The sequence below is a fragment of the Dendropsophus ebraccatus genome, chromosome 1 (assembly GCF_027789765.1).
Source record: "Dendropsophus ebraccatus isolate aDenEbr1 chromosome 1, aDenEbr1.pat, whole genome shotgun sequence".
In the NCBI taxonomy this organism is placed as follows: domain Eukaryota; kingdom Metazoa; phylum Chordata; class Amphibia; order Anura; family Hylidae; genus Dendropsophus; species Dendropsophus ebraccatus.
Window position 1 is genome coordinate 117,682,417 of NC_091454.1, and position 27,910 is coordinate 117,710,326.

Consider the following 27,910-nt stretch of genomic DNA (forward strand, 5'->3'; position numbering starts at 1 on the left):
TAACGCAGTACAGTAACATCCAGTGACACACAAGGGGTGTCTTCTCTGATCACAGTCTTTCAGTTTTTCTATTTCTCTCCATCCAGCCAGGGCCACCATGAAGTCTTCCCCCGGCTGTGAATCCTGTCTCAAGAATCTGTCAGAGAAACATTTTAGGCTTCAACACATACAGTAGTTAGGTCCCCTGTACCCCTATATGGTTTTAAGGTTCCCCTGTGCCCCCACATAACAGTTAGGTAAGCTGTGTGCTGCCCTCTGTAGTATATACCCCTTGTGTGCGTCCCCCATAGTATATAGACCCCTTGTGTGCTCCCCCAATAGTATATAGATACCGGTGTGCTGCCCCCAGTAGTATATAGACCTCCTGTATGCTGCCTTCAGTAGTATACACCCCTTGTTTGCTCCCCCAGTAGTATACAGACCCACTGTGTGCCTCCCAGTAGTATATAGGCCCCTTTGTGCTCCCCCAGTAGTATATAGACCCCTGTGTGCTCCCCCAATTAGTATAGACCCCTGGGTGCTCCCCATTAGTATAGACCCCTTGGTGCTCCCCATTAGTATAGACCCCTGTGCTACCCTCATAGTGAGAGTAAAAGAAAGTAACAACAACAAAAAAAACATCTACTCACCTCTCATAGACTGCCCGCAGCTCTTCTCTTGGCAAATCCTCTACTATCTTCCAGTGCAGGCAACCTGATAAACAGAGGCTCCCTTTACTGGAAACAGCCAGGTCTGGATGTTCCCTCTAGTGTGCGTGCATGATAGGGGCCGGGCAGGGGCTGCTGTTCAGAGAGGGGCATCTCTTTCCATCGCATCACCCCAGCTGCAGTGGGGTGCAGTGAATGCTTAGAGCGGTGTCCCAAGGAGCGTGTGCGAGTGTACGCACGCAGCTCACAAACCACCCCTGGGTACAGAGCGGCCTCTTGTGACCGCAGGTATATTGCTGCCTGTGGTCACAAGAGTGATTGACAGCTGGAGGAGCCAATGGCTTCTGACGCTGTCAATCAGGGCACCCTAGCTTACTATAAGCATGTCATGCTTATATTTAAAAAGGGTAGCCCCAGCACCTTATAAATTCCATATACAGTATATGTATGCATATTGTGGGGGTTCAGCTCAAAGATAGTCCTTGGGCACGGCTTCCAGTCAAACAAAAGACACTTTATTGTGTGAACGCAGTCTTACAAATAAAAATAGCTTTTCTTCAGCATAATGAAAAAACACTTCAAGGAAAAGATAAACAGTCCTTTCTCTCAGGTAAGCCAAAAATAAACAAAAGGCCACGGTCTCACCGTTTAGATGCTGCAAATCCCACAGGCTTCCTTAGCCTTCCAGCTTTGATAGCGCTCACACTATGGTTAAGTAACACACCACACTTTGCTTCAGTAACACACCACACCCACCTCTGCTCTGAACCAGCTGCCTTTTAAAGGGCTGGTAAGACCTGGGCTGGAGTATGGGAGCGACCTTCCCACCCAAGCTCTTTGGTCGCTCCATAAAAAACCCGGACCCGAACTACCAAAAAAAAAAACCACTCAGCAACATAATGTCACAGGTGCAAACTATTGGGTTTTTTATATCACCGAGGCCAGCCACCTTGGTGACACATACCTGTCATCGACAATAGCACCTACTGCCTTTCTACATACCCCCCCCCCCCCTCTGCCCAAAGCCGAGGGGCTGGGCACCTTCTGCCAACATACAATGAACCCTTGAGAGGGCATCTGCATTGCTATGCAGCTTGCCCGGCCTGTGCTCCACACTAAACAAAGTCCTGTAGGGCCAGAAACCATCGTGTCACTCGGGCATTGTTCCCTTTTTTCTCGTGCATCCATTTTAGGGGAGCGTGGTCCGAAACTAGCTTAAACTTCCTTCCTAAAAGATAATACCTTAATGAATCCAAAGCCCACTTGATGGCCAGACACTCCTTCTCTATGATAGAGTAGTTTTTCTCACAGGAGGACAGTTTCCTGCTCAGATACACCACTGGGTGTTCCTCCCCATTTATCTCTTGGGACATGACAGCTCCTAGACCCACATCTGATGCGTCTGTCTGCACTATGAATTCCCTAGAGAAATCAGGGGCTACCAATACTGGCTGCTTACATAGGGCTAACTTTAACTCTTGAAAAGCCTGCTCAGCCTCTGGGGACCATTTTACCATGGCCGACTTTGTACCCTTAGTGAGATCCGTCAGGGGGACTGCAATCTCTGCGAAGTTGGGGGACAAACCTTCTATAATAGCCAACAATTCCCAGGAAGGACCTTACCTGTTTTTTTGTGAGTGGGCGTGGCCAGCTCTGGATTGCCTCCACCTTATTTATTTGTGGTTTTATCTGACCCCTTCCCACTATATACCCCAGGTATCTGGCTTCTTCCATCCCCATGTCACATTTGTTAGGGTTTATAGTAAACCCAGCCTCCCTTATTGCATTCAGGACTGCTTGGACTTTATTCAGGTGACTCTGCCAGTCCTGGCTAAAGATGACAATGTCATCCAGATAGGCCGCTGCATACTTTCTGTGGGGGAGTAAAATATGGTCCATGGCTCTCTGGAAAGTAGCAGGTGCACCCTGCAACCCAAAAGGCATCCGTACGTACTCATAGGACCCCTCTGGTGTGGAGAAAGCTGTCTTTTCCCTCGCTTCCTTGGACAATGGAATTTGCCAGTACCCTTTTGTAAGGTCTAGTGTTGTGATATACCGGGCCGGCCCTAGCCTTTCAATCAGTTCATCTACCCGAGGCATGGGGTATGCATCAAACTTAGATACTTCATTTAACTTACGGTAATCGTTACAAAACCGCCATTCACCATTCGGTTTTGGTACTAACACTATTGGGCTGGACCACCCACTTTTAGATTGCTCAATCACCCCCAACTTGACCATCCTCTTAACTTCACTGGACACTACCTCCCGACGGGCTTCGGGGATTCTATAGGGCTTTACATTTACCCGAACCTGTGGCTCAGTGAAGATTTCATGCTCAATACAATTTGCAAGACCTGGCAACTCAGAGAATAAGTCCTTATTGTGCTGCAGCAATTCTCTACACTGCTGCCTCTGTGAAGGGGACAGGGTCTCTGCAATTTTGACAGCAGTGACATTAGACTCAGGTTGGGTCACTAAACAAGGGGTCTCAGGAGGGTTTCTATCTTTCCAGGGTTTTAATAGGTTTACATGATATATCTGAAGAGGCTTTCTCTTACCTGGTTGATGTATACGGTAATTTACTTCACCCACTTTTTCAACCACCTCATATGGCCCCTGCCATTTTGCCAGGAATTTGCTCTCGACTGTGGGTACCAGCACAAGCACTCGATCCCCTGGTCTGAACTGTCTAAGTCTGGCAGATCGATTATATACCCTGGACTGTGCCTCTTGAGCCTGCAGGAGATGCTCTTTTACAATAGGCATCACATTAGATATCCTCTCCTGCATCTGAGCTACATGTTCTATGACACTTTTATATGGAGTGGTTTCACTTTCCCAGGTCTCCTTCACTATGTCCAGCAAACCCCTGGGGTGCCGACCATATAACAGTTCAAAGGGCGAGAAACCTGTGGACGCTTGTGGAACTTCCCTGATGGAGAACAGTAAGTAGGGCAACAGACAGTCCCAGTCCCGACCATCCCTCTCTACCACCTTTCTCAACATCCCCTTTAAGGTCTTATTAAACCTTTCCACCAACCCGTCGGTTTGGGGGTGGTAGACTGAGGTACGTAACTGGGTTATCTTCAACATTTTACACAGTTCCCTCATTACCTTTGACATAAAAGGCGTACCTTGATCAGTTAGGATCTCCTTTGGTAACCCAGTTCTAGAGAATATGAAAAATAACTTTCGGGCAATAGACTTGGAGGAGGTGTTCCTTAAGGGCACTGCTTCTGGGTACCGGGTCGCATAGTCAACCACCACTAGAATATATTGGTGACCTCTAGCGGACTTAACCAGGGGCCCCACCAGATCCATAGCAATCCGTTCAAACGGAACTTCAATGATGGGTAATGGTACCAGGGGACTACGGAAATGAGCAATAGGGGAGGTTACCTGGCACACGGGACAAGACTGACAAAAATCCCTTATTTCCCTAAAACAGCCAGGCCAGTAAAACCTCTGCAGGACCCGCTCCTGTGTCTTGTCTGCCCCCAGGTGACCACCCAACACATGGGCATGGGCGAGGTCTAATACCATGCGTCTATAGGGCCCGGGTACCAGTAGCTGTTCGAGGACCTCATCCCGTACCTTGGTCACCCGATACAACAAATCATTGTTCATAGCAAAATGGGGATACCGCTCATCTGCACCTGGCTCTTGTGGGACACCATTTAGCACTGTCACATTCTCTAGTGCACCTTTTAGGGTCAGGTCCCTCAGCTGGGCTGTCCCAAAATCTTAACGGGATATCTCCAGGTCAGGTACAGTGGATTCAGGGGATGACACCTCATCCTCGTCCCCTGCCAACACTGTTAAGGGGAACTCTTTTGGTGCTTCCGCACTCACATCATGAGGGCTTTCATGCCATACTGGGTGGCTTGGTGGCACTGTCCTCACCCATAAATCCCAGAACAAGGGAAAGTCCCGCCCAATAATAATAGAATGCAACAAGTTTTTTACCACTCCCACTGGGTGGGACACAGTGGTAGAGTCTGTGCCTATTGTTACTTGGGCCACAGGGTACCGCTTGGTGTCACCATGAATGCACATGACCCCTAACCACTTCCCAGGGAGTATTTCATGAGGGAGTCTGGCTGTTACTAGGGTAACCAAACTCCCTGAGTCCAAGAGTCCAGTCACTTCGGTGCCATTCACCACCACCTGGCACATCTGTGGTCCCTGGCCAGGGTGTGGAACAGCACTGCACGCTGGGTGTGCAAACATGGAGCAGCGTCGTCCTATGGAGCACTCCATTGGCTCAGCAGTTACAGGACAATGGGCGGCAATGTGACCAGGGCCTCGACATCTCCAACAAATAATATCTCGGGATGGGCCCCTTAACTTGGGTTCAGACCCTTCCTTGGCCTAAGAACGCCCTTCAAGAGGAGATTTGGACCCCCTCTTTTGAGTATCTGTTCTACTCTGGGCACCCCAGTAAGGTGACCTCAGGCTCCCCGAGTCATTTAGAGAGGTTTCCACAGCTACGTATCGCTCTACCAGACCCACGAGGTCATCTGCATTCTGGGGGTCTCCTTGTGCAACCCAGCACTGCACAGACTTAGGGAGTGAATGTATGAATCGGTTAATGACGACCCGTTCAACCATTTGGGCTGGAGAGCAGGTTTCTGGCTGCAGCCACTTCTGCACAAGATGGAGTAGGTCAAACATCTGTGATCTTGGTGGCTTGTCCTTGCCATACGCCCAGCGGTGCACTCTTCCTGCCCGGACTGCCAAGGTCACACCCAGTCGGGCCAAAATTTCCGCTTTGAGTTTTGTATATTCTTTAGCATCCTGCAGGGTCAGGTCATAATAGGCTTTCTGCGGCTCTCCGGTAAGGTACGGGGCTAGAACCTCAGCCCACTGGTCTGGAGGAAGTTTCTCACGGTCAGCTACTCTCTCAAACACCGTCAAAAAAGCCTCAACGTCATCCTCTGGCGTCATTTTCTGTAAGGCTTCCCTTACCGTTCTCCTTACACGGCCAATGTCTTCTTGTGTTTGGGAGGTTACTGTCTCCCTGGCTCTGACCGACTCAGCCAGGACAGCCATCTGTTTAATAAGGAGATTATTAGTCTCTTGCTGAGCCTGCACAGTTTCCAAGTGGGCTTGCTGCTGCTGTGCACTGGCCTTAACCAGGTGCTTAAGGAGCTCCTCCATGCTGTCAGACTGGTCCTTTAACCCTGTCGCTGCCTTGACCCAGGACATGCAGTCTTTCTCCTTTTAAAAGAGTGGGTTATGCCCGCATCCTCCACCAATTGTGGGGGTTCAGCTCAAAGATAGTCCTTGGGCACGGGTTCCAGTCAAACAAAAGACACTTTATTGTGTGAACGCAGTCTTACAAATAAAAATAGCTTTTCTTCAGCATAATGAAAAAACACTTCAAGGAAAAGATAAACAGTCCTTTCTCTCAGGTAAGCCAAAAATAAACAAAAGGCCACGGTCTCACCGTTTAGATGCAGCAAATCCCACGGGCTTCCTTAGCCTTCCAGCTTTGATAGCGCTCACACTATGGTTAAGTAACACACCGCACTTTGCTTCAGTAACACACCACACCCTGCTTCAGTAACACACCACACCCACCTCTGCTCTGAACCAGCTGCCTTTTAAAGGGCTGGTAAGACCTGGGCTGGAGTATGGGAGCAACCTTCCCACCCAAGCTCTTTGGTCGCTGCATAAAAAACCCGGACCCGAACTACCAAAAAAAAACCACTCAGCAACATAATGTCACAGGTGCAAACTATTGGGTTTTTTATATCATCGAGGCCAGCCACCTTGGTGACACATACCTGTCATCGACAATAGCACCTACTGCCTTTCTACAATATGTAAGTGATATATGTAATTGTACTGGTGAGCTAATATTATTATTAATTTTTTTTTTTTTTACAAAACTCTGTTTCCCTCAAAGGCAATTACCTTTATAAAGGAAGTCTTCCATGAAATTCTAGCTATAATTAATATGAAATCAATGCTACTTTGAAAGCACATGACGTGCAAACCTGATCAATGTGTTTGCGGAGTATTAGTCATACAGTTACCAGGAAGGAGTGAAACAACAACAAAAATCTTGCATAATGGTACTTATTTATTAAAAAATGAATTAAAGGGGTTGGCCACTTTATAGTAAAACTGCTCAGTGTACAGTATTAGTAACTGTACTCACTGCACTTACAGCAGCTCCGTGTGTACCTCATAGACATAGAGCTAAAATCAGACTCTCCTCCTCCTGGCTTTCCTGCTCTATGGTGAGTCTGTCCATAAAATGAACGACATGGAGCAGCATGTGATGTGCCCGACCCCATTGTCCACCGCTGAACCTGTATATGGCCATGGAGAACAATGGGGGGGGGCATGGTCACATGATCTTCCAAGTCAGCCATCTTATGGATAGAATCACCACAGAACAGGGCAGCACAGCCTAGAGAAGGGGAGTCAGATTTTAGCTCTATGGGGTACACAGGGAGCTGCTGTCAGTAGACAAACTGGTGATCAATTGCTAGACTGTGATCTACTTCATGTACTTTAAAGTCTTAGGGCCATATCCAGCCCATGTCGTCTTGTAGAGTATTTAGCTTCTGATTAAGGCTAAATATGTAATGAGTAGTTTGAATGATCAATAGAACTTTATTTGTATTATATTATATTATATTATTATATTTGTGGTTTTTATTTTCTATATATTTCCATCTCCTCAGGCTGTTGCTGATTTTGAGAGATGTGATCTGTTAAGTGAGAGGGTTACATATGAAAGAACAAACTTCAAGTATACTAACCTCTTACATTATGTTACAGAAGGGTTAGGGTTACAGTTTGCAAATGTATATGCCATACTTAACCTCTTAAGGACAGAGCCCAAAATGGCCTTAACGTTTCAATAGAATTCTTATTGAGATTTTAAAATATAGATTTTAACAATAAAGAAGGTAAGTTTCGCAGGTACATAGTACAATAACATGTTATAAGTATACATAAATGCAGGTCAACAAATCCGCGAGTGACAATAATGAACATGGAGGTAAATGACTGCTAACAACAAGAGGGTGAATAACCACAAGGGTCAAACGGTTCAAATGACTTTGTTAGGGTACGTCATGTATATCTAATGAGAATGGGTAGCTGCAGAAAAATAAGAAATTATGCATAATATAAATTTGCTAGCTAAGAAACAGACTGAGAATGAAGCAGGTAATAGTTTTAGGTTAGTCATTACAATTACAAGTAAGTATCTACACGACTATGTTATGAACATGGTAGCATGGTAGCGTGCTATACTAAATAGCCTTAGACACGCCGAGGTGTAGGGCGAATAGTCCAGCCTATGCCAGAGGGAAATAGCAGATAGAAGTATAAAGCAATCCTCCTGTCGGGTGTTGCTTAATATTGGCCAATACAGGAGTGTCAAGAGTTCCATAATTGCATCCCTTCTTCCGGGCTAGCGATTTTGTAGCTAACGTTTCCTTTAAATACGATTAGGTGGGTAGAGGATGACCACTTATATGGAATATTGTCACGCTGCGGTGGCGGCCCATGCTCTGGGCCGCCGCAACTTCCCTCTGCCTCAGGCAGCTGCCGGAGTCCATGTACAGGGACCCGGCGCTGCTACTAGTTCGGCCCCGGGGGGCGCCTTACCTCGCCCCGCTCCTGTCCCCGTCTTTCCCAGCCGGCTGCCTCAGATTTAAAGGGCCAGTCAGCCCTTAATTGGGAGTTGCTCTGGTCACTCCCTATATAATCCCAGCATGCCCCACCACTGGTGTTGGAGCCTCTACATGCTTCCCATAGCGTTTGGCCCAGCTTCCTGTTGTTCCTGACCTCAGTCCTTGTTCCTTTTTCCTGTCCGCTTTCCTTGTCCCTAGTCCCTGCACTATCTCCTGCCTACTGCTCCTGCCACGCCCCACCTGCCGTCACTAGCAACCAAGCCAGAGGTAGCGACCTGGGGGTTGCCTGCCGCAGCAAGTCCATCCCGCCTTGCGGCGGGCTCTGGTGAAGACCAGCGGCCCCTTAGACTCCACTCCTTGGTGAGGTTAGTGCCATCGCTAGTGACGGTTCAGTGGATCCACGACTCCAGGCGTTACAGTAGGCTCCAACCATGGATCCCGGCGAGGTGCCTGATATCTGTGACGTAGCCAGAGTGGTCGCTCAACAGGCTCAACAGATCCAGCAACAGTCGTAGCAGATCCAGCAACTAACCGCCGCCTTACAGCAGCATACATATCTTTTTATTTATTTTTCAATATTTCCCCATACAAAAGTAACATCATTACTCCTTCATAACAATTTTTACATATACAAGCACATAATACAAATTAACCACCATACAAGAAAAAATTCCCCAAATTACCCCTCCATCACATGCCCCCCCCCCCCTGGTCTACCCAAAAAAAAAAAAAAAAAGGTTAAATATAAATATATATATATATATATATATTTATTTATTTATATTTAACTTTTTTTTTTTTTATATATATACATATAAAAAGCTCGCCTCGCCCCCTCTCCACTAATTCCCTACTCCCTCATACATTTCATAACATCTTTCCCATTTTTCACAACTTGGAGTCCCCGGAGCCATCCATTGTTTAATTATAATAAATCTAGCATAGAAAAGCATTTTTTGTACAGTTTTCTTACTCCTTTTTCTCGCAATGATGTTAGTGGTATCTCCCAACAAAGCAGTAACCGGGTTCAGCTCAAATTTCACCTTACTCTTCCCTTCAATTTTTTTGTGCACTCTCCCCCAGTACTCTTGCAAGACGCTGCATGTCCAAAGCATATGTGCAAAATCCGCCTCCCCACAGCCACATCTTGGACACTTTCCCTCCTCTCGCTTTCCTATTCTACAAAGGAACATTGGGGTGTAATATAATTGATGTACTATATTAAATTGAATAATTCTATGATTACCCACACTTGAGACTTCCTTAATACTCCTCAACACTTTCTCCCACCTACTCTCATGTAATTCCCCAATCACTCCCTCCCATTTTTCCTTACTTTTTATCCCAATCTGTTGTTCCTTTATAAGGTGCGAGTATATTGTTGTAATCTCTTTCTTTTTGATTGTCCCGCCCCTTAGTTTTTCCACTAGTGGGCTGAGGCTACATACTTGCAGCTTACTATTATTCTGACTTACAACTAACGCTCTTCTACATCTAACATAAGAGAACCAATGTCTTTCCTCTATCTTATATTCTATTTTTAAAGTATCCCAACTTTTGATATTATTTCCATCCATTATATCTCTAACTGTTTTCACCCCCACCTCCTCCAATACTTTTACTACTCCCAATTTCCTAATTTCCCCTAACTCATCATTTAACCACAGTGGGGCAAACTCCATTGTTCCCCGATTATTTAGTGCTTTTTTCAGCCAGTCCCATGTTTTGACTAAGGTCTTTACCATTACCAGTTTTTTCCAAGCTGTGTTCCCCAAAACTCCTGTTTCCAGTATTTGAAAAATGTCCCAGGTTCCATTACTGATACTTTTGCTCGAATACAAAAAAAACCTATCCTGCCTCCATCTAGCCAACCAATATATTTGAGACGCGTAATAATATCTTTCCATATCTGGGACTCCCAGTCCACCTCTTGTCATTGGGAAATATAGGTTCTCTAGTTTTGTTCTTACTCTTTTTCGTCCCCATATTAATGCATTCAACATCACTTTTATTCTTTTAAAATATTTTTTCTCTAACACTATGGGGGTGGCCCCAAATACATACAGGAGTTTTGGTAACAGAACTGTTTTAATTAGAACAATTTTATCTGCTTTAGAGATCATCAATCTTCCCCATATACTCACTTTTTTCTCCATTGTATTAATGGTGGGCTCTATATTTAGCTTATTAAACTGGACCAAGTCCCTTCAAACCTGGATCCCCAGATACCTAAAACTAGCCCCATCTTCAAGGTTAGATAGTGATGGAAAAAATATCTCCTGTTTATTACCCAAGGTCATCAAAGTGGACTTGGGCCAGTTTATCAATAATCCTGAGAAGGTCCCCATTTCTTCCACTAATTCTATAACTCTAGGGACTGCTACAAGAGGATTTAAAAAAAAAAAAAAAAAAAGATCGTCAGCATACAGGGATATCCTGTCCCCTCCACCCCTCGCCCCAAACCCTTCTATAAGATGATCTGACCTAACCATAATTGCAAGGGGTTCAATTCCGAGGACGAAGAGTAGAGGGGAGAGAGGACATCCCTGCCTGGTTCCCCTGGTGAGTCTAAACATCTCCAAGTGGGTCTCCCCCGTCATTACACCAGCCTTTGGGTTTTTATACAGCAGCTGAACCATCCCTATAAACTTCTCTCCTATTCCAAACCGTCTTAACACCTCCCACAGGTACTCCCACTCCATCCTGTCAAATGCCTTTGTTGCATCCAGAGACAAGATGGAGTGGGGCCCCTCATTCCCTGCCACTTGCATATTTTCAAAGAGACGTCTAATATTATGTTTCGCCATCCTCCCCGGAATAAACCCACATTGATCTTCGTGGATTATACTACTTATCACCCTTCCCAATCTCAGGGCCAGTATCTTAGAAAATAATTTTGCAATTTTGCAATTTTAACAGCGAGATTGGCCTGTAGGATTCGACCTCCAGATGATCCTTTCCCGGTTTAGGAAGCAAGATTATAGAAGCTTCCTCCATTGAGGATGGCAATTCCTCCTCATCCACTGCCTCTGTTAATATCCGATGTAAACTACACAACAAAAATTCATTGTGCACCCTAAATAGCTCGTAAGGCAGTCCATCTCTCCCCGGCGCTGAATTACCCTTTATGGAGGCCAGTGCATACTTCAACTCATCTAATGTTAAAGGAGCATCCAACTCTTCCCTTTGCTGAGAGCTAATCTTAGGAAAGACAATCCCTCCCAGGAAGTGTTCCAGCTTTTGTTTATTATAATTACTCTCAGTTGTATATAGTTTTTTATAGTACTTTTTAAACTCCCTATTAATCTCCCCTGGATCATTAGTAATCTCACCTGTCTCAGTCTTGATTGCCTCTATATTCCTCTTGTCCCCCTGATTTTTAACCAACGCCATTAGACCTTTGTTCGGTTTACCTGACCCCAAGAATTTTTTTGATCTTCTTCCCTATCTCTAAGCACATTTTCCAGTTGAGGTGATGGTGAATTTTTTATTTCTTCTTCTACTTTTTTAATTTCCCCCACTAATTCCTTCTCCTTTTCCCTACATTTTTTTTAAAGTGTATATTACCCCATAATATTTTCCTCTTATTATAGCTTTAATCCTGTCCCAAACCACCCCCCCCCCTTTAGCAGTGTTATAATTTATTTCCCATAAATCCCTAAATTCCCTTTCTAACTTTTTAGTGTCCTCTATTATATGTAACCAGTGTGGATTAATTCGTATATTCCGTGACATTTTTACTTCTCTACTCTGCATCTCCACTACCAAGGGAGCATGATCAGAAATACACCGGTGCAAATACTCTATTTTACTAACTTTCTGTGCCATTATATCGTTAACCAACCCTAAATCTATTCTGGACATAGTCCGTGCCGACCTATTCCAACAGGAAAATGTGCTTAGTTCTGGGTGTCTCTCTCTCCATACATCCCTTAACCCTAACTCTTTTAAGATGTTACACAAAGGAGATTTACGGATAACTCCCCTGGGGCCAGCCAGTCGCAACCTGTCCTGTTCACCTGCGACAATATTCAAGTCGCCTATAACCAACACGGGACAGGGGTCCTTGTTCCTACTATACTCAAATAATTCTTCCAAAATTTTGGACTTAAATGGCGGAGGAATATAGACAAAGGCTAGGATACATATCATATTGTCTACCTTACAATATAAGAACACAAATCTGCCCTCATTATCGCTCTTGCAGTCATATAGTTTCCAACTGAGACTTTTATGTATTAAAACAGACACGCCTCTTGCATAATTGGAAAATACCGAATGATATTGATTGGACCACCAGGTTTTACTAAGCACACCACTGGACTCTCCTACTAAATGGGTTTCAAGCAAACCTACAATACATGGGAGATGGTTTTTGAGAACATTCATAACCGCTAATCTTTTAAGTCTATCAGCCAACCCCCTGATATTCCACGCTAGTATTTTAACCATCCTTCATATGTCCAAAAAAAGGAAAGGGGGAGATCCCAATAAAGTAGAACAGGAGAAGAGAACAGAAAAGGAAGAAAGAAGAGAAAAAAAAAAAAAAACCCCGGCAGACCAGTCCCAGGAGCAGTCTCTCACTGACACAACGCACTGATCCGCAAGCCGCTCTCACCACCTGCAGGGACCAGGCTCTCCCAGGCAACAGGTTAACTGGCGTCTCCACCGTGCTGCGGCCCGACTCCTCCTCTACACCACCACGTGGGTCACTCTCCCGCAGCCCGTGTCCTCTTCAACACAACGCTGTGCATCAAGTCGCCATCTCCTCCACATGTACAGCAAACAGAGCCCTGCACTTCTCAAACACAGACTCAGCGGGGGTATCTCATTCCCGCACTGTGAATCCTCGGACCTCCGACATCATCAGGAGTGGGAAGGCTCCAGCAAATCTCAGGTACGCCGGTGCCCAGCGGAAGAGGCGTGCCCTAGCACCTCCTCATGCTCCCCCTCTCCCGAGTAAATATGGAGGCGATCCCAAGTTGTGCAGGGGATTCCTGACTCAATGCACCATGCATATTGAACTCTTATGTAGTCAGTTTCCTACCGAGCGCTCTAAAGTGGCTTTCATCATCAGCCTATTGGAGGGTAGAGCTCTGGCCTGGGCCACGCCGCTGTGGGACCGAGATGATCCTGTTGCTGCCAATCTCCGAACCTTCCTGGCCGAGTTTCGCTCCGTCTTTGAGGAACCTGCCCGTGCCTCTTCAGCTGAGACTGCTCTCCTCAACCTCTCTCAAGGGAGCTCCTCTGTTGGTGACTACCAGTCCAGTCGGGTGAAAGACGTGCTCTCCGCCCGCGACCTCCTAACATCTCTGAACGATCTAATCCTACTGGCTACCAGAGTCAACCGATTTTCCGAGAGAGAGGAGGAGGTCCGGCAAGAACGGCGACTAAGCCTGCCCCGTCGCCATCCGCCTGGCACCGGTGTTCCAGAATCCTGTTGCTCCAGTACCCCAGTCGACTCCTGAAGTTCCCATGCAAGTAGAACGAGTTCGCCTGACCCCTCATGAGAGAGCTCGCCGTTCTCAGTGTCCGGGAAACGCTCGCACCTAGGTCCGGTAGGAGAGGCCTCCCTAGGTGTGAATGCCACCTCTCCAAGATTGTCTATGCCAGTATCCATCCAGACACCCTCAGGACAAACTCACCAGACTACTGCCTTCATTGACTCCGGGTCTGCAGGAAGTTTCATTGCAGCTACCTTGGTCCAAAGATGGCGGCTACCCGTGATCCAGCTAGCCCGATCCCTGTCTATCTCCTCGGTCACGGGCGAGACTCTTGCTGAAGCTTTGCACTACCAGACTGCACCTCTAGTCCTCCAGGTGGGCGCTTTACATCAGGAGAAAATCTCCTTCTACGTCTTGCGCCATTCCTCTTCCGACATCCTGCTGGGTGTACCTTGGCTGCAACTACATACCCCTAAGCTAGACTGGAGAACCGGGGAGATTCTCAGTTGGGGTCTGGACTGTCCTAACCGGTGTCTGAGGTCTCCTCAGCCCAAGTGCTCTATGATTTCACCTGATTCCGCTAAGCCTCTATCTGGCCTACTGGCGGAGTATCAAGACTTGGCTGAGGCGGACTCTCTACCCCCTCACCGGACGTACGATTGTCCTATAGACCTCCTTCCTGGAACTTCTCCTCCGCGTGGTCGGGTGTACCCTCTCTCCGTACCAGAGACTGAAGCTATGTCCTCCTACATCCGGGAGAACTTACTGAAGGGTTTCATCCGAAAATCCACGTCCCCTGCTGGCGAAGGATTCTTCTTTGTGCAGAAGAAGGGCGGTTCTCTTTGCCCATGCATAGACTACAGCGGCCTAAATAAGGTGACTGTCAAGAACCGATATCCTCTTCCGCTTATCCCCAAACTATTCGACCGTCTCCGTGGAGCCAGGATCTTCTCCAAGTTGGATCTCAGGGCAGTGTACAATTTAATCCGTATTCGTGAAGGGGACGAATGGAAGACCGCTTTTAACACCAGAGATGGGCACTACGAATATCTGGTCATGCCATTCGGCCTATGCAATGCCCCAGCGGTCTTCCAGGAATTCGTCAACGACATATTCCGTGACCTCCTCTATGTCTGTGTCATCGTCTATCTTGACGACATTCTGGTCTTCTCCCCTGACCAGCAGACTCACGTGACACAAGTACGTCAGGTCCTACGAAGACTACGGGCCAATCATTTGTACGCCAAGCTGGAGAAGTGCGTTTTCCATCAGCGCAGCCTTCCGTTTCTTGGCTATATTGTCTCCGATCGGGGTCTACAGATGGATTCAGCCAAACTCTCAGCTGTTCTCCAGTGGCCACGTCATGTGGGACTCAGAGCTATCCAATGCCTCCTAGGATTTGCCAACTACTATCGGCAGTTCATCCCACATTTCTCTACCCTGGTCACACCCATTGTGGCTCTCACAAAGAAGAAGGCGGATCCCAGGCATTGGCCACCTGAGGCTGAGCAAGCCTTTACTAGCCTAAAGTCTGCCTCTGCTCCTGCTCTAGTCTGCCCGGATGCCACCAAGCCATTTTTACTTGAAGTCGAGGCATCTTCAGTGGGCGCTGGAGCCGTCCTCTCGCAAAAGGACGCATCAGGCAAGACCAGAACCTGTGGGTTCTTCTCAAAGACTTTCTCCCCTGCCGAGAGGAACTATACTATTGGCGACTGAGAACTCTTGGCAATTAAGTTGGCACTGGAGGAGTGGCGTCATCTCCTAGAGGGGGCTAGGCATCCGGTCAATATCTACACGGACCACAAGAATCTTCTATACCTCCAGTCGGCCCAACGTCTCAATCCCCGGCAGGCCAGGTGGTCGCTTTTTTTGTTTTCACGTTTCAATTTCGTTATCCATTTCCGTCCGGCTGAGAAGAACGTGAAAGCCGATGCTCTCTCCCGAGCATCTGACGTCATGGGACAAGAGGACTCTCCTCGCCACATTATACGGATTTTGAAGTGGGGTCATTCCTCTATGGTGGCCGGGCAACCGGGAGTTCAAAAGAACGGGCAACTGATCTCTCGCCACTATTGGTGGCCCAGCCTACTCCAACATGTCAAGGACTTTGTGGCATCCTGTACCATCTATGCCAGGAACAAGTCCTCTCGTCTAAGACCTGCCGGCCTACTTCAGCCCTTGCCAGTCCCAGACCGTCTCTGGTGCCATATAGGCATGGACTTTGTCACAGACTTGCCTCCATCTGCGGGTAACACTGTCATTTGGGTTGTTACTGACCGCTTCTCCAAAATGTCCCACTTCGTGGCTCTTCCTGGACTACCATCCGCTCCTCGCCTGGCCCAGTTGTTCTTTCAGCATATCTTCCGCCTACATGGTCTTCCTCTTCATATTGTGTCAGACAGAGGCTCACAATTCATCTCCAGATTCTGGCGTGCTCTCTGTTCTCAACTCCAAGTGAAGCTGGACTTCTCGTCAGCCTACCATCCCCAGACCAACGGGCAAGTGGAAAGGGTCAATCAAGTCCTTGGCAATTACCTACGACACTTTGTCTCTGCTCGCCAGGACAACTGGTCCAGTCTGCTTTCATGGGCAGAGTTCTCCTACAACCATCTGGACTCGAGTTCCACAGGCAACTCACTCTTCTATGTGGTCTATGGGCGTCACCCTCGTCCTCCTCTACCTCTCTCTATCCTCTGAGGTCCCAGCCGTGGAGGAATTGTTGTCTGACCTGCAGTCGATCTGGGAACAGACTCGACAATCTTTGCTCAAGGCATCTGACTGCATGAAGGACCAGGCAGATAAGAGAAGTAGACCTGCCACAAATTTTCTCCCAGGTGACAAAGTCTGGCTCTCGGCCAAATATGTCCGACTCAAGATTCCCAGCTACAAGTTGGGTCCTCGATTCCTCGGTCCTTTCTCGGTGCTAAAACGCATCAACCCTGTCACCTACAAACTCCGCCTACCCCCTACTATGCGGATCCCGAACGCCTTCCATGTTTCCCTCTTAAAGCCAGTGGTCCTCAACCGATTCTCCAATAAGTCTTCGTTCACTGCTCCTCAAGCCGTCTCTGACGACGTTTACATTGTTAAAGACATTCTGGCCATGAAAACTGTCAGAGGAAGATGGTTCTTCCTAGTGGACTGGAGAGGATTTGGTCCTGAGGAGAGGTCCTGGGAACCCGAGGCTAACATCCTGGACCAAGATCTCATCAAGAGGTTCCTGCAGGCAAGAAAGAGGGGGAGGCCAAAGGGGGAGGCACTGTCACGGCTGCGGCGGCGGCCCGTGCTCCGGGCCACCGCCGCTGCAACTTCCCTCTGCCTCAGGCAGCCGCCGGGGTCCATGTACAGCGGCCCCTTAGACTCCGCTCCCTGGTGAGGTTAGTGCCATTGCTAGTGACGGTTCAGTGGATCCACGACTCCAGGCGTTACAAATATGAATGTCCCGTAGTGATTTACTAAGTGCAGCGAAAGATTTGCGCCATTGTAAGGTCCCTGGTGATAAGTCCGAATATACAGCTATTTTCTGGTATTCCTCTGGTAAACCATCCGCTGTCCTTGTTGCTTCTAGGAAAGCCGATTTAACATGGAGGAAGTGAACTCGCATGATGACGTCTCTTGGTGTGTCCATTGGGAGATGCCTTAGTCTGGGGACTCTCCGCGCCCAGTCTATGACCAAGTCTTTGTTTGTGCATTTGGGCATCACGGTCTTAATAAACCGCTGAATGTATGACGGCAGGTCTGACGGTGCGACAGACTCTGGTATTCCCCGAATTTTGAGGTTATTCCGTCTAATGTTATCTTCCAAAGACCTGGTTCTGCTTGTTAGTTTTTGTGTCTCTTCTTCCAGTCTCTTACATGAGGCTGACAGCTCATTATGGGAGTTAATCAGCTCCCCTATTTTCATTTCTGCAAGCAATGCTCTGTCCTCCAAAATGGCCTTAAGGACCGCGACAATTTACATTTTTTGCAATTTCATTTTTTCCTCCTCGCCTTCTAAGAGCTATAAGTAGCTATAGCTATAACGCTTTTAATTTTCCATCCTCAGGGCGATGTGAGGTCTTGTTTTTTTCTGGAACAGGTGCACTTTGTAATGGCGCCTTTCAATCTACCATAAAATTAATGACGGAACCCAAAAATATCTTTTATGGGGTAAATTCGGGACAAATAATGCAATTACTCAAAGTTTGGGGGGGTCCCGTGTTTACTTAATGCACTTTACGGTAAAACTGAAATTTTATCTTTATTCTATAGATCAATCTGACTACAGTGATATGCATGTTTACATAGCTTTTCTAATGTTTTACTATTGTTATTAACAATAAAACTTTTTTTTCCAAATAGGTATATTTAAAATGGCTCTATTTTGGGGAGTCATTTTCTGCGGCATGATCTCTACTTTTTATTAGTACCATATTTGTTTAAATCGGATGTATTAATCACCTTTTTAATTTTTTAATCATAATTAATTTTTTTATATATAAAATGTAATAATTTACTGCTTTTGGTTCACAACGTTCCCATGCGGCAATAATATTTTTTTATTTTGATAGATCGGACAGTTTACAACATATACGCTGCGGGGTCCCGATTGCTAAGTGACCGGAGATGCTCCTGTCACTTACAATCGATCGCTGCATTTAAGGGCCTAATGGCGGGCGGCCTGCCATTGGGGGTGAGGGCCTGGCTGCTGAAAGCAGCCGATCCTCACTTGCTTTGAAGCGAGCTCAGCAACTGAGCCCGCTTCGCGGCACGGCCCCCGGCAGGGTTTACATTTACCCCTCCTGCATTAAGACACAGCCTGTGGGGGGTAAATGTATGCCTATGGTCGTTAAGGGCTTAAACAATTTAGTCACCTTTGTTTTTCAATAAATTAAATTCACTCTAGTCTGTATGGGTGTACATATCTGATAAATATTTGTTGTGGATAAAAACGAGGTGAGACAGCTGCTCCAAATTTTAAGATTATTATTATTCAGACAAGATTACAAAAAGTGATATACAGACATGCACTTCATGAAATGGAAGTCAGCGCGCTACAATCAGATAACAACACTGGGTTTTTATAATGTTTTAAAAGTCCATGTGATGTGTTTGCCGACAATCCTGGAGCCTGAAATATGGGCATTGAGTACATTTCCTTATCTTCCACCATATTGAGAGGTACGTGCATATTTCTTGGTCTTGTCATCATAAAGGTGGATGAGACAGCAAATATTGTAGAAACAGCTTTTTTAGACGTAAGCAGAAAATATCATGGTACATAAGCAACATGTATTGTTTCATACCACTCAAGCATCAAATTGATATTGAACAGTGCAAGATAGCTGGATTGCCTTTATTTCTTTAACAATTCTCTTATTACTTATATTTTATTACTATGTGTTTCTTGTTCCTAACTAGCATTCCTCCTATCTGGAAATGGCCCCTTAGACTGTCAGTAGGGCATGGTATATAAGCTGCATGTAACATGGGGCAGTCTATAAGTGTAGTAAATAATGGTTGCAGATGATGTGATATGATCAATTAATATAGTTTACTGTTAAATTCCCTATAGCCAATCAACTCTGTGATTGAGCTTTAGGGGTCCTTCCCTATAGCCAATCAACTACCATTTGAAGCTATAAAATTCTGATTGTGAACATCTATTTAGCATCACTTCAAATCTAATCACCATTAGCGTAATCCCATTAGCCTGTAAGGTACATACTATCCAACCACCATTTGTATGTGTTTATCAGTTTAAAGTCATACCATCTACGCATGATACACTATCCACATTGGAATATAGATCCCTACTATTGTTTTGTGTTTCATAATGGAAAGAGTAAAACTAAAAGGCATGATGCATCAGATCCATGCCATCACAAGCATCAAGCATCTACTGTTATATTTTGTAGTTTATTGTTTTGTATTTTGTATCACATTTTCTATATTTTTTTACTGGTCGATTTATGTTACTATATAATACAACCAATCCAGGATGGAAAGCACACCGAACCTCGACAATTACTAGAGTGCAAATTCAATGCAATGCACATCAGGCTTTGCTAATAATGTGATTGCAATTAAACCTAATCAACCACGATTAGCCGGTTACCTATATATACCCACCAATACCGGGATTACACCACTACTAATCTTTTTGCTGTTGAGAAAGATACTAAGAAAGTATCGAAACGCGTCCAGCTACTAAGAATATTCTAATCTACTAACATCCAACAAGTTACGATGTCTAAAGGCTCATTGCAATAACAGCCTTTCAAAATCTTATTTGGCGCCACTATCGGCACGAGGTCCCGCGGGCAACACCACCTATTGCGCATGTACGGAGCTCCGATCTCCATAAGAACCAGTGCTGAGCACGGCATTTGCTTTCAGCAATAGGAGCAGCCGAACAGGCACCGGCAAGACCAAGCGCACAGGACAGATGCTCCGGAGACCCCCCCATCTTGTAGGACGGGTGAGAGGCGTATCGTACACCACACAAATACTAACTTTTTAACATCTGTATGCACGCTACTATATAAGTGTGACAATTACTATCGAGCCTGTTCCTGCTAACCGCACACCAGGTTCACTCACAGTTTGCCATATGAACGCTACTTTCTATCACATTGAGTGTAACCAGCCCATATTTATGAACTCTGGCACAATCAAATGTCGATTTTGCACAATAAGCAGATACCTATGAATTCTGACATAACTTTATGATTGACTGCCAATTATGAACTTTATTACACTGTGCTGATGAACTGAACCACAGTTACGGACGAATTATCTGCTTAAGAAAAATATAAAAAATATACAGATTCTCTTAATCTATACAGATTTTTTATAAATTCTACTTATAGACTATGTGCACATTTTTATTATACATTTTTTCCTTTTCTCCCTATTTTTTGGTTTTTCTATTTTAATTTTTTATATTTTTTTCTTTTTTTCATTTTTTTTTTTTTTCTATTCCCCTATCTCCCTCATGGTTTTATACTTGCGTTTATTCTTCACAATAAGTGTATGTGTTTTTACTATGTAATTGTAAAATATTGAAATTTGTTGTTGGATCATTTAAACACTTATGGTACCACTATTTTTTTATTTAGCAGTAAACTATATTCATCATATCACATCATCTGCAACCATTATTTACTATACCTATTTGACTTGTCTAGAGGACCTATATCTTTTCTTTTCCTCTATTATACTATATACGTTAGTGTCTTGAGGGTATAGACACCTAATAGGTTAACCTCATCAAGTCACCGGCAGTTGAACTCACACTAACCCTATCCTATGTTATAGCAGTCTATAAGGGACCAGTTCCTCTAAGCTTATAGATATTTTAATTGAAGCACAAACAGAAACAGATTTCTAACTAAATAGATAATAACAGCAACGTCCAGAGATGCACCACCATGGAGGCCCGGACTGAGTCACAGGATTAACAAAGCCTAAAGACTCTGCATCCGTTCTCCTGTGCTCTAGGCTGCATATTTGTGCACCTGTGGGACTCTGATTCAGGGATGATGGGAGATTTATCAAACTGGTGTAAACTAGAGTTGGATCAGTTGTCCCTAGCAACCTATCAGATTTCGCCTATCATTTTCCAAAGAATCTGTAAGGAAAGAAAAGTGGAATCTGATTGGTTGCTAGGGGCAACAGAGCCAGTTCTACTTTACACCAGTTTGATAAATCTCCCCCGATGTCTTCCACCCGTCTCACAAACAGCCGAGGTTCTTCAGCAGAGACAGGCAGGCGAGCTGGGCTATCGGGCGGTCATCTATCTCTTATCCTTTTTAAGGGATGGATGTATCCACAACTTTTCTGCAACGAGAAACACAACACATTAGAAATTTCCAAGCAATGAGAAACATTAAAATCAATCCCATGACCACCACTGTGGGTTTTAATAAGTCTGATAGCTTATTATTAAACCAAGCACCAATAGATCCCATCCAAAAGAAGGGATTCCATCCTTCATTAGCTTTTTGCTGTAATTCTTTTACTTTGTTCATGTGTGCCTCTATGGGGTCATGGGAATGTTCAATCCAGGTAGAACACTCTTCCCCTATAATAGCACATGTCCCCCCCCTCTATGGCCAACAAATAATCAAGAGCCATTCTATTTTGTAAGGCTACTTTTCTAACTTTGGCTAATTCTTCATTAAGGGCATGGATAGAACTTGTCGTTTCATTAATAATCCTATGTTAAATTTCAAAGGGACATTCTCACAATGTTTTCCCCACATGTATCTCAGGTAAGCCAACTAGTCGGCTTTTAATCTTGGCTATGTGATTTATATACATAGGGCCTAAGCATATAGTGAGTGGGGATATTATGCCAACAATTTCTAAGTATGTTCCTTGGTCTTAGAGAGCATTGTGAATTGAGTGATCTACATCTATTTGGACATCATAACTATAGTCTGTGAGATGTAAATTTAAAACAATAGGTAGGACATCAGCAAACTAAACAATAAATGCATTTTGATAGTTTGTTAGTCCTCCTCTTCCCGAGTGGCCTCACCCTTCTGGTACAGGTTATCGTCGCTGACGCTTACAATGGGAAGCGTGAATCCAGTTTGGCTTCCCTTCCACCTTGACTGAGGTGGGTGTGGTCATCGGCACCTGGTATGCGCCATCAAACCGGGGTTCCAGATATTTTCTAACATATCTTCTTATCCCAATCCAGTCTCTGGGTTGCAGATAATGAATTCCTGTTCTTTGCTCTGGATCTGGTATAGAAGAGAAAACTTTTCCATGCAAATTAGTCAGTTGTTTGTGGAGCTGAATAACATAGTTAAAGAAGCATATTGTCCGTGCACCTCTTGTGGAAAGAAAAGGCCTGTAAGCGGTGGCCTTCCATATAAAAGTTCAAATGGTGAGAGGCCATGCTTTCACTTTGGGGTATGACGCATTGCAAACAGAGCTAAAGGTAAGGCTTGTACCCAGATGAGCTTAGTTTACTCACAGATCTTGGCTATTTTTAACCTCTGGAATGGGTAGTCAGGTTTTACAAGATGTTTCATCTCAACCTTGGTCATTTTTCCTGAATTATGTTTGTCACAGATCATATATTTCTTACACTACTGTGTTGCAAATTGTGGGAAGACTGGTACAAACCAAAATTTGCTAACACTACCAATCATTCCCCCTTTGTAAACATGGGAGGGGAGATGAGGTAGATTTGCTAAAATTGGATATAAGACTGGGGTGCACACAATCGACCATCCCCATGTTTCCACACACCATTAAGTGGTTTGCAGCCAGCCTTCCTCCATTTGCTGTGCATTAGGGGTCCTGTTTGCTTTTGGAGCTGTTTCAAGGCATCCATTGTCAAGTTTTCTGTATTTGGATCAGACTCTCGCAGAAGCATGACTGCTGCCTGTTTGGCTGCTTCATCTGCTCTGTTGTTGCCCCTGGTTACAGTGTTCGCTGATGTGCCTGGCACTTGATTACAGCTACAGCTCTAGGGAGCTTTACCTTCTCTAGCAGATCCTGTATGAGCTCCGCATGTTTCACCACATTTCCACTGGAGGTTAAGAAACCTCTATGTGCCCACAAAAAGCCAACGTCATGTAGGACTCCATATGCATAGCGGTAGTCAGTGTATATATTTACCGTCCTCTCCTCTGCCAATTCACATGCCTTGATCAGGGCAAGTAACTGCACTTTGGGCAGAATGTATGCTAGGCTCAAGGGATTCAGAGTACAGAATGGAGGTGTCATCTGCAACAGCAAAGCTTGCAGCTTCTGTAGTCTAGACCCATCTACATATAGAATCATTTCAGCATCTGTGATGGGGACATTCAGGACAGAATTGGGCAGCAGCAGTATCTATTTGGGCAGCTACTGCTCTTATAATGTGCAGCAAATCTCTCCATGTGGGGTCTCAACTGACTGTTATGTTGTACAACTCATTTACTAACCCATATGGATTTCTCTGTGGTTTAGAGACGAATGAAAGGAATCCTTATATTTTCCCGGGAGTCCAAGGAACATGTTGAGTGATCCTCCTTTCTGCCTGCCCATCCATTTGTGCCTGGGACAAACTGCTTTCTGACAGGGTAAGCTGAAGCCTGAGATGACAGGGGTTTTTCAGCCAATTTGTGTACCTCCTCTGCATGTATTTTAGGGGTAATAAGGAGTTCTCCTTCAACCCCACAGAAAACCCTTCCTCCCCTGGGATCAGAAAGGTCTTGCCATGGATTGGAAGAGGGTACAAATGATGGGGCTGTGGCCCTGACTGGTGACTCAGTATACAGGGCTTTTTTACCTTTAAAATAGGATTCTGCAATCCATCTACTCTAAGCTGCCGTTTCATTTGGCTCTATGAATTTTGATTGACAATTTTTGTAGAGATTAACTGAAACGTTTCTTTTTTAGGGATCCCCAAATCTATTCCCTTGTCAGCATGCAACATTTTGATGAATGCTTGCTGACCCATTTGCCATATATTTTTATTCATCTCCTCCCTTGGGGTAGGAGGAGTTGTTGGACGTCCATTACTCCGCTAAGGCACACAGCCTCTTTTGCTGAGGTCGTTTCCCATAGCACGGCTATAATGGAGGGGACTCACCCTTCTCTCTCGGTTACCTAGCGATTTATATGGCTATTGGCTGTTAGGGAAACCTCCAAACAGCGTACCCATGTTTTTGATCCCTCCAAATTTTCCAAAAGAGCCAAATAATAAACAACAAGGAAAAGATTCCAAAAATGATCTGCCCTCTTATATCATCCAGGTTAAACTAGGCTAGAGAGGGACTTACTAAGTCAGCAGTTTGGTTGTTCATGAGACAGATACACAGTTCTGCTGCAGCAAGGAAACGCCTCTCTGCTATTTTGTCCCTCCGCTTTAGCAGAAAAGAGTTAAGGCCCTATTCCACGGGGCGATTATCGTTCAGATTATCGTTATATCGTTCGGATCTAAACGATAATTGTTCGGTTGTATAGCGGTCAACGATTAAACGAGAAATCGTTGATCATTTAATGAGACCTGGATCTATTTATATTGTCGTACACCATTCGTTCGGTGGAATAAAAAATCATTCGCTTGTTACTTGGTTGTTCCTGGGTGCGTTCAACAGCTAATTAGTAAAATCCTATTGGCTGAACCCATTGATTGACAGGGACCATACTTCCATTTTAAAATACATTTTCTATTAATTATTCTATTAATTATTCAATTATTTTTATTCATTAATAAGATAGTTATGAATTTACGGACATCACTAAATATATATAAAATATAAGTTCTATTTTTGCGAACACCCCGTGCATACGACGCGGTCAAAAAGCGCTAAAAAAAACCTTCGCTAAACACCTCTTATATTGAGACTACATTCGGGGAGCCCCAACTTCATATATATTACCATGCTCTATAAAATTCACACACCGCTTGCTGCCACGTGGCACTCGCTGCGGCGGCCTTCACTTTGGTTGGCGACCACGTGGTCGAAATGGCCATTTACCCCGTCTGCAATTTCTCGAGCCTATAGCGAAAAATAATACAAAAAAAACATTTGTGGAGCCCCCTCCAACACTTTGTATATTATGACTACTATGCTCTATGCTTAGTAACAATTGACAAACTGAGAAGATAGTAAACACTTGTGTCTGGAGACGATAGGGTCTCCTTACTTATCAAACACGCTACTCCTACTGGCTTTGTCCGTAGAGGGGTGTCTTGAAGTAGCACTTTCATACACCGTAAAGGATCTCTTTCACGCTGATATGGTGGGTTTTAATACATCAATATCCACATTCACTCACAGATTTGTAACAAAAGATGTTAGGACACTTAACATTAACACAGCTGTTTCAGGTTCTTAGGATCTTAGAGAAAACTGAGAAGCAAAGGTTCTCACCTATATATGGCGCCAGTGTCTGGTCCTCAGTTCCCGATCCTGCATCCGTTTGCTGTCGCTTTCAGATTCCCGGGTTTTGGCACCAAATTGTTGTGGATAAAGACAACGTGAGACAGCTGCTTATTATTATTCAGACAAGATTACAAAAAGTGATATACAGACATGCACTTCATGAAATGCAAGTCAGCGCACTACAATCAGATAACAACGCTGGGGTTTTATAATGTCCATGTGATGTGTTTGCTGCCAATCCTGGAGCTTGAAATATGGGCATCAAGTACATTTCGTTATCTTCTACCATATTGAGAGGTACACGCACAGTTCTTGGTCTTGTCATTACAAAGTGGATGACACAGTAAATATTGTAGAAACAGCTTTTTTAGATGTAAGCAGAAAATATGGTACATAAGCAGCATGTATTGTTTCATACCACTCAAGCATCAAATTGATATTAAACAGGGCAAGATAGCTGGATTGCCTTTATTTCTTTAACATAACATATAACTGATAAGTTTCTTTTAAGAACCTGGACGTTTACAAGATAATGTAAAGCTCGGATCACCTTTACCCAACAGTTTTGTAGCATTAAAAAAATGTTCAAGAAAAACATCTGATTTAAAAAAAAAAAAAAAGAGTTCACTGGAGCCATATTTCTTTTTCCACCTGAACCTCAGACACCACCAACTGGAAATTTATTTTCTTGTGCAAAGGAACAGTGGAGCATGTGAATGTACAAAGGATATTCCTGTGAACACAGGGTTAGTTGAAGTCACTCATGATTACAATCTTGCTTTATTGTAATTTCAGTAACTAATTTCAGTAACTCACTTTCCCCTAAGACCTGTATATCATACTAGTTATAATCAGAATCACATATTTAGTTTGTTTGTATACCTGGAGATTTTCCTGCTCTTTGTATGTACAATACATTACTATTAAAATTATTCTTTACATAAATTACTTTACCGTTCCTCTGTGTATCCTGTACTATGTGAATTTAGTTATGGCTATTTTCCCTGTTATTACAATCTTTGAACTATGTTCTGTTATCACAAGTGATCCAAATTATCCCTAGATATGATGCAATTATCTCGCAGAGCCTTTTATTACCCTAACTACAAGCATTTGCACATATTAAAAGAAGAGCATTATTACTATGCTTTGTTCATTTTTAACATTATCATCTTCATGAATCTTGTCAACAACCAGGTTTTTAGAAATGCCGACGCTTTGCTTTGTGATAACTGGTTGGAGACAAAAATCAATGTAATAAATTTCATTTCTGTCCAAAACAATTATGAGGGTCAACCATAGGCAGGCTTACAATTATTCATAGAACTAACATCAAGTTTATCTTATCCTCTTAATGTTGTGCCTGTAGCCAGTGTAGAACTATATGCTCAGCTGCGCTTGACAATGTTATCTATCCATATCATGTCCTGCCGATGTCAGCCTGTTCCTTCCAGGAACAGTTTCATAACACCTTGTTTGACTCTAGTTGAGTAAGTGGAAACCAGAAAGAAAAGGGTGGATTTGTACATCCTGTACTGTCCTAATCACTTCTCGTTCAAGCAAGCAAAGAACCCTTCCCAAAATGAGTGAGCGCCCCCTCAAAACATTTTTACAAGTTTACATGTTTGGGCCAGTTCACACGGAGTAAAACTGACGGAATCCCGCCAGCCTCCCTGTTATACTGACAGTCTATGGGAGGCTCGTGCACCTCTCTCCGCACAGAAGAATTGACATGTCAATTCTTCCAAATGGAGAGGCGCGGAGAGAGGAAGTGTGTGAGCCTCCCATAGACTACCTGTATGACACGGAGGCTGGCGGGATTCCACCAGTTTTACTCAGTGTGAAGCCTAAGACTGCTGTCATACACAGCATTTTTTTGGGAAAACTGCAACAGCAGTTTTTGAGCCTAAACTAAGAGTGGATTAAGAAGGAATGGGGAATATACACAAAGGACTTATGTGGTGACCCAGGGGAGACAGGTGTTGCCTAGCTGGGTCAGATGTTATGTATGACTGAGGCACTTGTCACGGTGGCTAGGAGTCGTATGCGCCTACCCCTGGATATAACAACACACACTTTTGGAATAGAACAGTGTGTAGTGCAGGTGTAGATGCAAGTAATAACAGGTAGTCCCAGGTAGACTTAAAGAAGGTGCAAACTTTACTGAACTTCTTCTTAAAGGAACAGTACACACTGTAACAGTTCTTGTTTTGCAACAGTTAAATACAGTAAATCACTTGGCTGACTGAGATTGTGAGCTTTGTTCTTGTGATAATCTCTGC

General features: G+C 44.5%; 1 long non-coding RNA gene across 1 annotated transcript; it reads right to left on the reverse strand.

Moving 5' to 3' along the window:
* Positions 1–22,425: 22,425 nt before the first annotated feature.
* LOC138776403 (uncharacterized) lies at positions 22,426–25,772 on the reverse strand. Its single transcript, XR_011360720.1, has 3 exons — positions 25,617–25,772; positions 25,122–25,241; positions 22,426–22,484 (listed from the first exon to the last, which is right to left on the reverse strand). It is a non-coding gene; the product is annotated as an uncharacterized lncRNA (long non-coding RNA).
* Positions 25,773–27,910: the final 2,138 nt, after the last annotated feature.